Raw genomic sequence first — 15,620 nt, 5'->3', positions numbered from 1 at the left:
CAGTCTGGTGCCTTTCCACAGGGCCCTGGGTGTGGGATCTGGGTCATCCTAAGCACACTCTCTGGAGCTCCTGGCAATTGGCTCCCTGGATCCTGCAGAGTGTGGAGTGTGCTCGCCTTCCCCATGTTCATGGTATGTGCTCTGGGGATCCTGTGGAGCTCCTGCGCCTCTTCTGTGTTCACGTGTGTGGGCTCAGGGATCCTGAGGGGCACACACTTCTCCTGAGTTCACGGCCATGGGCACTGTGGATCCTGCTGAGCACCCGTGCCTTTTCCTTGCTCATGGCTGTGGGCTCCGGGCCTTGCACAAAACCACACTATCTCCAGGTTGAGGGTGCTGGCACGGCGTGCGGCAAGGCCACTCTTGGTAGGCGTGCGGCAAGGCCACTCTTGGTTGCACAGGCTCTGGCACACACTCTTCCCAGGGCTATGCATGGGTGCTCACAGCCCCTGTGTGATTGCCACTCAGTCTTCACTCCCCTCTCTTTGCCTTCAAGCAACCAGGCCTCCTCTGGTGCTGCTAAGTCCTTGTTTGGCTCCGGAGTGAGCGGTTGACCCAGCGCCAGGAGCACTGGGCCTGGGGTTGCAACCTGGCCCTGGCGCTGATCCCTGGGCCCTTATTATCCTGAGACACTCTCCTTACTGTCTGATTTTTCAATGTTCGCTACTATTTTTGATCTCCAATTCTCATATGTGTTGGGATACTGTTGGCTGTTTGCTCTGTTCCTCTGCTGATCGGCTAGGTTTTTCTTCCGTGTGTAGGGGAAGTGGAACCTGCTCCCTCCTACCACAACACTATCTTGTCTCCCCTATATCTTTTGATTGTAGCATTTTACACACTTACAATTAAGGTTATTATTGATAGGTATCTATTCATTGCAATTTTACTCCCTTTGTACCTTTGCTTCTTTCTCTCTCAGTGTTCTTATTCATCTTCTTAAAGCAGTCCCTTTACCACATGTTGCAGTGCTGCTTTTGTGAAGGTGCATTCTTTTAGCCTTCTTTTGTCTGAGAAGCCCCTTATTTGGTCTTCCATTTTAACTGAGAGCCTTGCTGGATAGAGTAGTCTTGGTTGCAGAACTTTGTTTTTCATTACTTGGATTATTTCTTGCCATTCCCTTCTGCCTTGTAATGTTTCTGTTGAGAAGTCAGCTGCTAGCCTTATTAGGCTCCCTCGTATGTTACTTCCTGTCTCTCCCTTGCTGCCTTAATATTCTCTCTTTGTCTTTAAATTTTGCCATTTTGATTATGATGTATCTCGCAGTGGACCTCTTTGGGTCCTCTTGATTGGGGCCCTCTCTGCTTTGTGGACTCATGTGGCTTCTTCTCTCATCAGATTAGGGAAGTTTTCCATCATTCCTTTTTTAATCAGGTTTTCTATCACTTGCTCCTCTTCTTCTCCCTCTGGTATGCCTATCATATGGATATTATTTTATTTCACATTGTCACGAATTACCCCTCTTCATTTTCAGTCTTTTTTGTTTTGCTTGATCTTTTCAATATATTTTTTTTTCTATTTTTCCTTCCATCTCACTGAGCTGGATCCTTTGCTTCATTGAGCCTGCTTTTGATTCCTTGTACTGTGTTCTTTAATTCAGAAATTGTATTCTTCATTTCTTTCTGGACCTTGTTGATGATTTCTTTGTCCTTTTTTATGCTGATGTAGTTTGCAGTAGGTTCCTTGTAATTCCCCAGTAGTTTTTGGTAGTTTTCAGTGAGTTCATTGAACTTCCTTATAACAATTGTTTTGAACTCAGTATCTGATAGTTGACCTGTTTCTATCTCATTTAGCATTCATTCTGAAGATTCTTTCCTTTAGATCGGGGGTTTGTTCTTTATCTTCCTATTGTTTGTGGGACTGTTCTTGTTAGCTTCAGCTTTTTAAATTGCTCTGTTTTTACTTTCTGACTTTGAGGTGTGAAATTCTATAGTGGGAGGCCTGTGAGATACAGTAGTGCAGTCTCCTTGATCACCTGAACTTGATATTCTTGGGATATCCATTATGCCTTTTATGTTGGCTTTCTGGATATAATTGGATTTGATTGTTGTTGGGTCATTCTTCCATGGGTTCTTCCCTGCCGCTGGTAGACTGAGGGTTATTTCACCCACATCTTTTGTGCTGTTGTACAGGGGCTGCCTGAACAAAACCAGAGCCCAAGAAATAAACCTACACCCACAAATATAACTTTCCCCCACAATCCCACTATCAATAGTAAATGAACCAGTATTAACACTAGTGTAGTAAGATTAAGACTATTATAAGAAAAGAGAATAAATATGAGATGACCTACTGAAAAAAATGATTTTGAGAAGGTAGAGGGAGGAGCACTAATAAGAGTTTGGGAGTTAGAGCAATGGAAGGAGAGAAGGTAAAGTTTACCTCATGAATAAATAAAGGGAATGAAGAGTGTGAAATGGAGTATTAGAAGGGAAGGGTTAAATATTAGGTTTAAATAGAAATTAAAATAGTGTAAAGTAAAATAAAGTGAGAGAGAGAAAGAAAAAGGAAGGAAAATATTAAATAATTAATAAAAATATAGGGGCCAAATTAGAGAGAAAGATCCACCAGAGTACTACCAAGAACAAATGAGCTAAAATTCATATAGGTGGTATGGGAATAATAGGGGAAAAAGAAAGAAATATCTAAGTGATATTTAGAGGAATGGGAAGTGATTTTGTAATGTTAGAGGGAGAGGGGATACCAAGAGTGAGGAATAAAAACTAGACTGAGGGAAAATTATATTTGGTATGTAAAGGAAAAGACAAAAAGGAGAATAAATAAAATAAAATGGGAGGATGAGAGAGAAATAGAAGACAAAAAAGAAAAAGAAAACAACAGGATCAACAGCATAATAACAATTTTAGTTAAAAAAGTAGTAGGAAAGTTGTCCAGTAAAATTTTTTATTTGAAATACAGAATTAGTGAAGCTCTAAAGATATCCTTGAAAAAACAATGCAACAAAAACTACCCTAACAACCACCAACTAGCAAATTTTGTGACAAGTGTACAGGGAACACGGGTATTTTAATAGTTGGATAAAAGGATGTGAAATGACACTTGACAAGAGAATTCATTTTAAATATTTGGACAGAGGAGAAATAGTAAGAGTGTGGATTGGAAATAAGTTGTAGCTAGAGAGAAAACCAAATTTTAAATGAGAATATTGCAAGGAAAGAGGAAGGTAAGATAGGCTAAGGGAAAGGAGGGGCAAAATATGTGAATTGAAATACACTGTAGTATAAACTCTTGTGACATATATACAAATTTGCTGTACAAGAAATGAATGTTATGAAGCTATGCAGGAAAAGAAGTATCACAAATCATGAAGAAGACCACAGTGGCTTTCATGTCGGTAGCCTCTTATATTTACCAGTTTTGTTTTGTTTTTCTTTCTGGATCTGCCTCTGGTGATGTCATATGTTAACCCCGTCTGATCTTAGGCAACCTATTTGATGTGTTCAGGGATCTGCTGTCACTGGCTGTCTTCAATTATTAATATTGTCCCTGTGCACTCAGCAGTCAGGTTTAAGCACCGTAGGGCCTTCTGAATCCCTCCTGCGGTGGGGGCTATTGTTTCCCCTCAGGTAGCTGCTGCTCAGAGGAGAGTGATCTACCTGAGAAAGATGATTGCTGTGTGTGCGTGGGCTGATTGGCTCAGCACTGGATCCAGACAGCTACTTTCAGTTCTCTCCCAAAAGCCTCTGTTCCCAGTCTTTCTTCAAGTCTCTCTAGTCCAATCTTTCCCACCTTTGCCAGTGATCTACTATCTCTGGCTGTCTGTTGCAGTTGTTTACCTGGTCACTAAGACTCAGCAGTCAGGGTTAAGCACCAAAGGGCCAGGGCAGAGACCCTCCTGGGTCGGGACTATTGTTTCCCCTCAGTCTACTGATACTCAGAGCAGACTGGTCTGCCTGAGCACAAAGGCTGCTTCTGTCTGGGAGATGACTCAGCACCAGGATCCTGGTAGCTACTCTCTCAGTTCTCCCCCCAAGGCTTCTGTCTCCAGTCTCTTCTCAGATGTCTCCAGCCCACTCTGTACCTGCCCTTGCCTGGGCCCCAGGTAGGTGGCTACAAATGAAGATTTGTGTGTTGGACCTTTAAATGGTCCTTGCGTCTCCATCTGTGTGTCTCTGGCAGAAAGCAAAGCTGCTGCTCTTTCCACTGGTTGTTGTCTGTACTTTTCAGGCTTTGGTGTTCTAGGCTGGGAATCCTAGCTTAGGGATTAGACCCCAGTCCTCTTTGGGAACTCTAATTGGCTGCTTAATTATCTCCCCTGCGCTGCCACCTGTGGGCACCCAGCCAGACTTCTTGTGTCTCCACCACACTCCTTACCACACTGGTTGTTTTGAAGCTGGTTCTATATATCCAAAGTTATATGCTTCTCTCTGGCTATTGTTCAGGTTTTTTTGTTCCAGGTGGTTTCTCCACAATTGAGTTGTAATTCTAGGTTGGTGCTGGGAGAAGATAAGTGTGGCTCCTGTTCAGTCCTCTACCATCTTCCTCCCCTGATATATATATATATATATATATATATATATATAAAGGAGATCAAAATATTTCCTTTGATCCAACTTAGTTTGTTCATATCCTTGAAAGGATAGATGGAGGTTGGTGTAATTCTGCAAATATTTATCAAATGCTGACTTTGTCTCCTCTTGAAGCAGAGATACACACATTTATATCTCTTATAGGAAGATTCTAGCCTCAAGAGGAAAAATATTTTTCCTCTTCCATGTTCATAAACTTATTAAAGTAAAATTCAATATTTTATCCTAGAAAAGTGAATGGCATAGTAATACTTGGCAGCTTCCCTTCTGGTCTTCAATCAGACTCCCCTGGTTTCTAGAAGTTTGTATGGCATGACCAAGAAGGGATTAGGAATCACAGAAGTGAGCCTTATCTAAGCTTGTGACCTGGTTATTCTGTGATCTTAAGCATAATATTGTTAAAATAATTAAACAAGAAAGCCATTGGACTGAACTAGCTCTAAAGCCTTGGTAGCCTGCATAATTAACCAAACTTAAGCCACAGTCATTGCACTTAAGTATGAGAAAATAAAACTCAAGAATAACCACTCACCAGCAGCCAACTAGACCTTCCTAAATAAAAGCAACTGCTTAGGCTACAGCCAAACAATTAGTTTTCTTGCTTGGTTGCCCATTTTCTCCCTAAAATCCTCTGCCCAACCTCCTGTTGTATGGATTGCTCCTAACCATTTCTGGTTTGGTGCTACCTGATTTGAATCAACGTACACTCAAATAAACTCTTGAACATTTCAATGTACATCAATTTATCTTTTAACAATTCATATACCCATTAAGACTCAGTTTCCTGATCAGTAAAATGCAGTATAAAACAGCCTATGGCATAGGCCTATCAGGACATTAAGTAACACACAGCATGGCACCCAACCCAGGTCAGCTGTGATTAAACACTACTAACTGAAATCACTTTACCAACAAAAAAATGGTTTCTGTGATTTTCAGGTAAGTGTTTAATAAATTTCAGTGAATTGTATATTCTATCTGATAAGAACAAAATGTACAATTTGTCTCAATAGATGGTCTGAAAGGAAAAGCATTCTAGAGCTCTTAGGGATACCACTTCTAACAAAAAGTAAGATTTCTCAGACCTGTCTGCCTTTTTCAGCTTTTCTGTGTTGCTGGGAGTTCCATAGACTGTTGTTTGAAGGCAATTTTCTTATTTCCTGGCATCTCCAGGATAGTGACTATAGAAGATATGAGCACCATCCCAGGAAATTGCAATTTCTCCATGCTCTAAGAAATTCCTCAGGAGTGATCAGGAGTTGTTTTTCCTTCCCATTCTTTTTATTTTCATTTGGTTTTGCTTGCTATATTCCCCACCTCCAATATACTGTTTGTTGAGTTTGCTTATTTTCTTAATGATTAAGAAGATGAGGTTCTCCCATATCACCTGGAAGGGATGGCTCCTTGTCTTTGACCCTCCATTCTGAAGACTTCTTGCCCTTTTAGGGATGTGAGATGTGGGGTATTGTAACAAACACCATGGATTCAGGTTTTTTCCTTGGACTCATTTTCTGGGAGGAAATTTCACTGATTGAAATCCTTATTTTTTGTCATTGTTCATCCTGTTCTTCTCTAGTCCACCCATACTAAATTGTATTTGACCATGGCCATTAGAGCCTGTCAAGGTACTAACTTATTGTAGAACAGCTAACGTATATATATTTAAAAACAATTAAGATAGTTGGCAAGTTTCATCCTAACTGATGGGAGAAACTGGTTATTGTTTATCTTTTATTTCCATTAGGAAATTTCAATTATTTTATAAGAAAAAATGATTGTCTCCCTTTGTTCAATACTCATTCTTTTTGTTGTTATTGTTTGGAAAAATGAATTTATTTATTTTCTTTTTTAAAAAAGTTCAAGTATACTTGTTTCCACTTTCCTGCCACAACTTGTCCCACCCCACCCACCCCCATCTCCTACTACCCACCTCCAATCCTTCCCATCTTTGAATTTGTCCATGGGTCCTTTACACATGTTCCCTAATGATCCTTTCCCTTCTTTCCCCCATTATTCTCCTCCCCCCTCCACTCTGGTTACTGTCAGTTTGTTTTTTATTTCAATATCTTTGGTTATATTTTACTTACTTGTTTGCTTTGTTGATTAGGTTCCACTTACAGGTGAGGTCATATGGTATTTGTCTTTTACCACCTACCTGGCTTACTTAACTTAGCATGCTGCTCTCCAGTTCCATCCATGCTGTTGCAAAGGGTAGGAACTCCTTTCTATCTTCTGCATAGTATTCCAATGTGTAAAGGAAGAAATAAACACATGGAACTTCATTGAAATAAAAAGCTTCTGCACAGCTAAAGAAAACATCAGCCAAATGAAAAGGGAACCCGGTGTATGGGAAAATATATTTGCAAGTGATATCTCTGACAAGGGTTTGATCTCCAAAATATATAAAGAACTCAGACAACTCCAGGAAGAAACAACCCAGTTAAGAAAAGGGGAAATGACCTGAATAGACACTTCTCAAAGAACATACAGAAGGCCCAGACACACATGAAATGATGTTCAACATCCATAGCCATCATAGAGACACAAATTAAAACCACAATGAGGTACCACTTTACACTGGTGGGAATGTCCATCATAAATAAGTCAACAGATGGTAAGCACTGATGAGGTTGTGAAGAAATGGGAACCCTAATGCATTGTTGGTGAGAATGCAGACTGTTGCAGCCACTGTGGAAAACAGTATGGAATTTCCTTAAAAAAGTAAAAATGGAACAACCTTTTGACCCAGCCATTCTACTGCTGGGATACCTTAAGAATCCTGAAACACTAATTCAAAACAACCTATATGCTACAATGTTCACAGCAGCACAATTTACAATAGTCGAGTGCGGGAAGCAACCTCGGTGCCCATCAGTAAGTGAGTGGATCAAAAACTGTGGCACATTTAATATTCATTTATATTTTGGTATAATAAATTGAGAAAATCATCATAAGATCCTCTCTTGTTTTCTAAATGGAAACATGTGCAACAGTTAGGGATGTCCAAACTTTTGGCATCTCTGACCCACACTGGAAGAAGAACCGTTGTCTTGGTTCATACACTAAATACATTGTGACATGTAATCACAAAAAAATCTCATAATGTTTTAAGTAAATTTACAATTTTGTGTTGAGATGCATTCATAGACATCTTGGGACACAGTGGCCCACAGGCTGCAGGTTGGACAGCCCTATAGGAACCTGACCACTTTTGATCACCTGCAGCACATACAGATATAGTCCAATGGTCTCTGGCTGCTTGTCATAACTTAACTTTTTAGAGTGCTCTTTTAAACTTGTTATAAAAGACAAATAATATAGAATCTATTATCATAATCATTTTAAGTGTATATTTCAGTAGTGTTAAGTACATTCACATTATTCTGCAACCAATCCCAGAATTCTTTCCATCTTGAAAAACTGAAACTTATACTCATTAAGAAGCAACTTTCCATTTCCCATTACCCCCAGTTCTTGGAACCACCACTCTATTTTCTGACTCTATGAATTTGATTACTCTAGGTACCTCATATAATTGTAATTATATAAGTGCTTGTCCTCTTGTGATTTTTTTATTGAACTTAGTATAATTTCCTCATGGGTCATTAGTGTTGTAGCATGTGTCATTTTTTTTTCTTTTTTATGTTTGAACAACATTCTATTGTGTATATGTACACTACATCTTATTTATTCATCCACCTATGGATGCTTGAGTTGCTTTAATCTTCCTATTGTAAATAATGCTGCTGTAAATATGAGTGAACAGATATTTCTTAGACATGATGTTTTTAATTCTTCTTGGCATATACCAAGAAGTGGATATGCTAGATCATATAATGATTATAGTTATTTTATTTTCAGAAGGAAGCACTGTACTGTATTCTATAACAGCCATACCATTTTACATTCTTCCTAACAGTGCACAATGGTTCCAATTTCTCCATATCCTTACTAATACTTGTTTTGTTTTGGTTTTTTATAGTGGACAACCTCATAGGTTTGGGGTGGTATTTTATTATGATTTTTAAAAATATATTTTTGATTTTAAAGAGAGAGGAAGGGAGAGAGAGATAAAAAACAAACAAACATTGTTTGTGCCCTGACTGGGGATTGAATTTGCAACCTCTTCATGTGCTCTGATCAGGAATCAAACTTCCAACCTTTTGGTGTATAAGATAATGTTTCAAGCAACTGAGCTACACCAGCCAGGTCATCATTGTGGTTTTGATATACATTTTCCTAATGAATAGTGATATTGAACATTTTTTCATGTCCTTATTCACCATTTGTATATCTTTTTTAAAGAAATGTCTATTCAAGTCTTTTTCCCATTTTATAACCAAATTATTTGTCTTTTGTGTTGAACTGTAGGAGTTCTTTATATATTCTGGATATAAATCCCTATTAGATATATGATTTGTAAATATTTTTTCCTATCCAGTGGGTTGGCTTTCACTATGTTGAATTTCACCTTTTGATATACAGAAGTTTTTAATTTTGCTGTAGTCCAATTTATCTATTTTTTGTCATCTATGCTTTTGTTGTCATGTCCAAGAAATCATTACCAAGTCCAATGTCAAAAGATTTTCTGCTAAGTTTTAGCTTTTGTGTTTAGGTCTTTGGACCATTTCAATGATTTTTTTTAATATGATATAAGGTAAGAACCCAACTTCATTCTTTTGCATATGGATATCTAGTTTTCCCAACACCGTTTATTAAAAAAGTAGAGAGAGTTCCTCAGAAGGATTTTTTTTTTTATTCCAAACAACTGTAACCCCCTGCCTCAGGGCTTCTCTGCCTTAGGAGCATGCTTGGCTCATGTTCAGAAGAAGGCAGAGGTGCATTGGAGTAAATGTTACAAATTCATTACTTAGCCAATGATGGGTGAGAGTTGATGGGAAATGCTCCAGCCTCCTACCCTCAGAAAGGGACAACTCTAAGATATGTTCTCCACCATTTCTCAGAATTCCCTAACAGAATGTAGCTTAAGTTGCCAGAGCAGTAACTTGCTCGATAATGCTCATTTTATTGGTTTGTTTTCCCTTACTGTTCCATTTCCCCACTCCTATCAAGGTCTTCCTGGGATCACTTCCCAATAAACCATTTGCACTCTAATCCTGATCATCTTAGTATATGCTTCTGAGGGATCCCGACCAAATGACTCTCACTGAATTAAGATCCCTGGCAGAGGGTCTGGGATTGCACACAGACTGGCACTTAGGAATCACTGTGTGGTAGATGGAACATGGCACAGGATCTGGATATACCTGTGTTCAAATTCCACCTGAGGAATATGCTAGAGTCTTGGTCTGAAGCAAATCATATAATTTCTTAGAGGCACAATAAAATGGGGACAATAAACTCCTCTTCAAGTTGTCTCTTGCATTTGAAAAAATATACAGGGGATTCTGGCACATAGTATTTCCCCATAAATGATAGTCATTGAATTATTATGAAATCCCATAACAAAACACATTATTCTTTAATGATGTGTGAGACTAACAGGTGACCACAGAGGCCACCAGCAGCTCTGAAATTCTGAAACAAGGAGATGACCAGCCATGCACAATAGACTCAATCTTCTGTAAAAACGAATCTTATTGTATATATGCAAGTCGGCTTATTATTCCAGATAAACAGTCCATTGAAGCCAGTGTTTGGTCCTCAAAAGGGAGCTGGAAAATTTCCAATGAAAAAAATTATGGCCATCACTTTTTTTAAAGTAAGTTTTATTGATTATTGTTGAGTATAGTTTATTGACTATTACAGTTTGTCCCATTTTTTCCCTTTATCACTCTCCTCCCTGCACTGCCTTCTGAACCTCCAGCATTACCACTCCCCTTAGTTAATGTCCATGGGTTGTACATATAAGTTCTTTGGCTTCTCAATTTCCTACACTATTCTTAACCTCCCCTTGTCTATTTTGTACCTACCTATTATGTTTCTTATTCCCTGTACTTTTTTTACCCTATTTCCTCCTCCCCGCACTGATAACCCTCCATATGATCTCCATTTCTGTGATTCTGTTCCAGTCCTAGTTGTTTGCTTAGTTTTGATTTTTGTTTTTTAGGTTGTTATTTTACTATTTATATTTTTTTTACTTCTATTTGTTAGATAAGTACCTTTAACATTTCATATAACGAAGGCTTGTGATGATAAACTTCTTTAACTTTACCTTTTCTGGGAAGCCCTTTACTTGCCCTTTCATTCTAAATGATAACTTTGCTGGATAGAGTAATATTGGATGTAGGCCCTTGCTTTTCATGACTTTGAATACTTCTTTCTAGCCTCTTCTTGCCTTTAAGATTTCTTTTGAGAAATCAGCTGATAGCCTTATGGGAACTCCTTTGTAGGTAACTCTCTCCTTTTGTTGCCATTAAGATTCACTTCTTATCTTTAATCTTCAGTAACTTAATTATGACTTGTCTTGGTGTGTTCCTCCTTGGGTCTAATTTCTATGGGACTCTCTGAGCTTCTTGGACTACCTGGAAGTCTATTTCTTTTCCCAGATTGGAGAAGTTTTCCTTCACTATATGTTCAAATAAGTTTTCAATGTCTTGCTCTTCCTCTTCTCCTTCAAACACGATTCAGATGTTGGCATGCTAAAAGTTGTCCCCGAGGTTTCTAAGCCTCTCCTCATCTTTTTGCATTCTTGTTTCTCCATTCTATTCTATTTGGATGCTTATTTCTTCCTTTTGTTCCAAATAGTTGATTTGGTTTCCTTTCCTTCGCTGTTGGTTTCTTGTATATTTTCCTTTCTTCATTTTGTGACTGAGCTCAATCAATTCTCTGAGCAGCCTGATTACCAGAGTTTTGAACTCTACATCAGATAGGTTGTCTATGTCCTCATCACTTAAACCATTCATCCAGCCTGTGCAATGGAAATCAATTGCACAACTCAGCCTGGATGAATGTTTATTTAATCCCTTGGTTGTTGGACTTCCATGCAAATGATTTTCTGGTGGTTCTCATTGCCCTCTGTTTTTTAAATTTGTTGTCATCCTTCTTTTGATTGTGCAAGGAAGCAAAGAATTTCTGCCTACACCTGCATTTTGGCTGGAGGCCACTATAAATCTTGCCATCTCTTCAAGATATCTTTATTTTCACCCATTCCCCAGCATCCCTTTTTTCCACTATGCAACATTCCCCTCATTTCACAAATGAGGGAGATATGTCATTTTGTTTTAATTATTTTCCCACACTTCATTTAAAACAGCAGTTTCCCTAGGAGCAGTGCCTTAAGCTCTTTCTCTTCTGAAGATTATTCTCACTTTTATTCATCTAGATACTCCTCTTGTAAATGCTGAATTTCTTCTCAGTTGAACAAAGGCTGTGGGGAAATGAACTCTTTATCAATTTCTCTAACTACCTTTTCCCATTGCATGACTTTGTGAATATCAGGGAAAATAGTCACTAGCTGCCAAGAGAAAATTCAGCACTGTATAAGTTAGATAATGACTATATTGCCCTTCAATAAAGACTCAGTACCCTGCATGATATGTTGTTTCACAATATTATGGTACCATTTAACCCATTTGCCACCATGCTAGAAAAATCTGTCCATACTAATGAAACCACTATTTTACTTGAGAATAACTGATTTGCCAAATGGTCAGCAAAGCAGCATGTGGGCTTAGTTAAGTATTGAAAGGGACATGTAAGAAAAACAATAAATAATTTTTAAAATCAATGAAATATTTTGAATCCAGAGTTGAATTTACAGAAAATTTTCAGAAAATGAGTGATACTACAGGTGATATTGTTGACATAAGAGAAGAAAAATAGATGACTTCAAATTTAAAGCAAAATGCTGAATTGTGCATTAACCTCATTCCAAACCCAAAATGTCATATTTTGAAGCAGATTGTGCAAATGATATAAAATTCAAGGATCTTCTTGTCGATAATAAACTGTGGAATTGATCTGAAGAACTAGAATAATAAAAATTGTTGCTGGGTGAACTTGATAGCAAACTCAATACTGTGATTGCAAATGGAGAAGATATAATGTCTTCTGAAGAGGAGAAGGAAGATCAGACTAGAAATGTGAATGTGATGCACTCAGTAACAGAGTTCGTGACTCCCAGCTACTATTATAAGGACCTCACAAATTCAGAACTGCTCAATGGCCAAATGAATAATCAATTGCACAAATCAGTGAATGGTTCACATTCTTATCACAGTGATGAACATGGTGATGGAAACAGTAGCGAAAATGAAAATGTCCATGATGTTTTAGGGGTTGGAGACAGTTCTATACCTACAATATATTTTGCTTACACTGTTGAACCTAAGAGGGTCTGAATAAATATTGGAAAATATGACTTTAAAATTCAGTGAAAAGAGGGAAGAAGCCAAACAGAAGTGAAAGACCAGCTGTAGTGATGCCCATTTTGTCCAAAAGCTGCCTAAGATCAGGACTCCTGAGGATATCCACAGGGTCTTCATTGATGTAGTGGACAGACAGTATGTCTCTGAAAAGTCAGTGCTAAAGATGCACCACTGGGAGAACAGCATTTGCAGTGAAAGCAGTGCTGCAGGCTTCAATGAATGCAGTGGGCTTCAGTGACTCCCTGAGCTTCTGAGAAGTGTTAGCTGTGAAGAGGCCACTTGTGGTGACACCAGTGATAACCTTTTGGAAGAGGAACAAGAAAATCATAAAAAGAAATTTTCACCCATATCCAGAACACCTGAGACTTTTTCTGGAACTGTCATAATAGGAAAAGTACTTTTATTGCCCTCCTTAACCCCACACCAAGCTGTGGCTCATTCGGTACTGCCCACCATTCCAGAATGAAAAGAAGTTCTGTCAGAAGTATCAGAAGAAATTTCAAATAGGGTTTCAAAGTTCAAAGTTGCCAGATTGAAGCAGAGAAATTAGGTCCAGGCTAGGAAATGGGAGTATATAACATAAAACCTAGTTTTGCATTTGTTGAGAATATGTACCACAATTATGTTACACATAGCTTGAAATAAGGTGTTCTGAGTAAATCTGGCAGTAAGTTATCTTATTTCTATCAATGGTATTCAAAAATCAGCTCAAACATTTGAGTACTTTAATATTTAACTTTTTTGTTAATTCTCTGAATACTGTTAACACCCTTGTCTAGCTTTGTCTTATAATGCTGTAGAAGCTTTTCAAATTATTTTTCAAAGAATACTGCTCACATTCATTCTTTTTGTGTTTCAAAGTAAATACAGGCAGTGTTGTACTAGCTGTGTTGTATTACATACTACATGGACCATTTTAAAGAAACTTAAAGTTTCAAATAGATTCAACATTTATAGTACTTGCTTTATAGCATTTTAGAGACACTTTTGAAAAAAAAAAAAACAACTTCCTCACTGTTGGTGGGAAGGCAGATTGCCCATCAGTAAATAAATGGATAAAAACACTATGGTACATTTACACAATGGAATACTATACAGCAGAAAGAAAGAAGGAGCTCCTACCCTTTGCCACAGCATGGATGGAACTGGAAAGCATTATGCTAAATGAAATAAGCCAGGTGGTGAGTAACAAATACCATATGATCTCACCTTTAAGTGCAACCTAATCAACAAAACAAACAAGCAAGAAAAATATAAGCAGAGACATTTGAAATTAAGAACAAATGGAGAGTAACAAGAGGATATATGGGAGGGGATAAAGGGGGTTTCAGGAACAACTATAATGGACACATGGACAAAACCAAGGTGAAGGTGGAATCAGGGGAGGGAGGTGGGGATGGCTCAGGTGTAAGGGAGAAGTGAGGGGGAAAGGCAGAAAACTTTACTTGAACAATAAAAAATTAAAATAAAAATAAATAGTAGTTGAGAATAATCTGAACATTAAACAAATAAAAAATATTTAAAAATTCTTTTAGGTTTTACAGCTAGGTGGCTATTTTAAAACCCTCTCCCTTTTGACTGTCATTTTATCATCTCTGTGACAGAAAGCCATAAGTAGCCAATGGGAAAGTTTCTTTGATTAGAAGAATAGTATTTTGTAAAACATTTTTTTCAAGTAAAAATTTTATTAAACTTAGTAAAAACAAATCTCCTCCCAGATACTTTCTCCATCAGAGCCTCTCACACTCCCACCTAATCTCCTATACAAATATGTTTCTCTGTCTAGGTCTATGTACACTCCAAAACCAACAACAAAAAAAGATGCTTGGCATAGGTACTTGTGAATTTTGACTGATAGAACAAGTATCTAGCTGTAGGTCATTTACTAATTACTCCCAATTAAAAATATAAAAACACAAAATGGCTCTTCCTATTCTTTTGCCTGTCTATATAAATATTCACTGGTGCCAAACAAAGCTTAACTAGACCTAAAACATTTCTATATAGCAAAGGAGAATAGCTTCTGTCCTCAGTCTTGATCCTCTCTTTTTTGTTTGTTGTTGTTGTTATGTGTGTGTGTTCATTGGTTTGAGATAACAAATAAGAACATAAATACTATCATCTACTCTTTATTAAATCAATCATGTTATTATTCTTATATTAAAACATGCACAATGAGAGTTCTGGCCAAGATGGAGGAGTCGGTAGAAATCTTTCGCTTCTTTGCACAACAAAAAAGAGGGTAACAACCATTCTAAAATCACTAAACAACCAGAAGTACCAGAAAACCAAACTGCATGGAACTCTGACAACCAGGGAATTAAAGAAAGAGTCAACCAGACCAACCAGGACAGTAAGGCAGGAGGACAGAGAGAACCTGTGGTAAGGCAGTGGACCACATGGGCATGGCTGACTGAATGGGAAACTAAGACTCAGAGCTGACTGTGGATTTCTATATCCCCCAAAGGGATATACGATTATGTTTATTTCAAAGATGAGGACAGCGAATCATAGGCAGACTAAATGGCTTCTCCAAGAGTTACCAAGCTCAAGGATTCATCTTTTGGGGTGCTCTATGCAAAGTAATTTTATTTACTTGCAGTGTGTAAAGGAGACACGGGATTCATATCCAAAGCCTTGTCAGCCTGAAAGGAGGTTTAGTCATTGCTTATAGACCCTATTTGGCTAATTACACATTAATTTCTTTTTTGCATTACTGCAATTGTTGAGTTTCTGTCAAGCT

At 38.0% G+C, this 15,620-nt stretch overlaps 1 pseudogene; it reads left to right on the top strand.

The window, feature by feature from the left end:
* Positions 1-235: 235 nt before the first annotated feature.
* Positions 236-13,427, top strand: LOC123814701 (annotated as a pseudogene).
* The last annotated feature ends 2,193 nt before the right edge of the window (positions 13,428-15,620 follow it).

This window comes from Phyllostomus hastatus, unplaced genomic scaffold (assembly GCF_019186645.2).
Source record: "Phyllostomus hastatus isolate PE091 unplaced genomic scaffold, TTU_PhHast_1.1 phas_contig_17, whole genome shotgun sequence".
Classification (NCBI taxonomy): Eukaryota; Metazoa; Chordata; class Mammalia; order Chiroptera; family Phyllostomidae; genus Phyllostomus; species Phyllostomus hastatus.
Note: the sequence above shows the minus strand (reverse complement) of the source record. Positions and strands in the feature narration are given on the sequence as shown.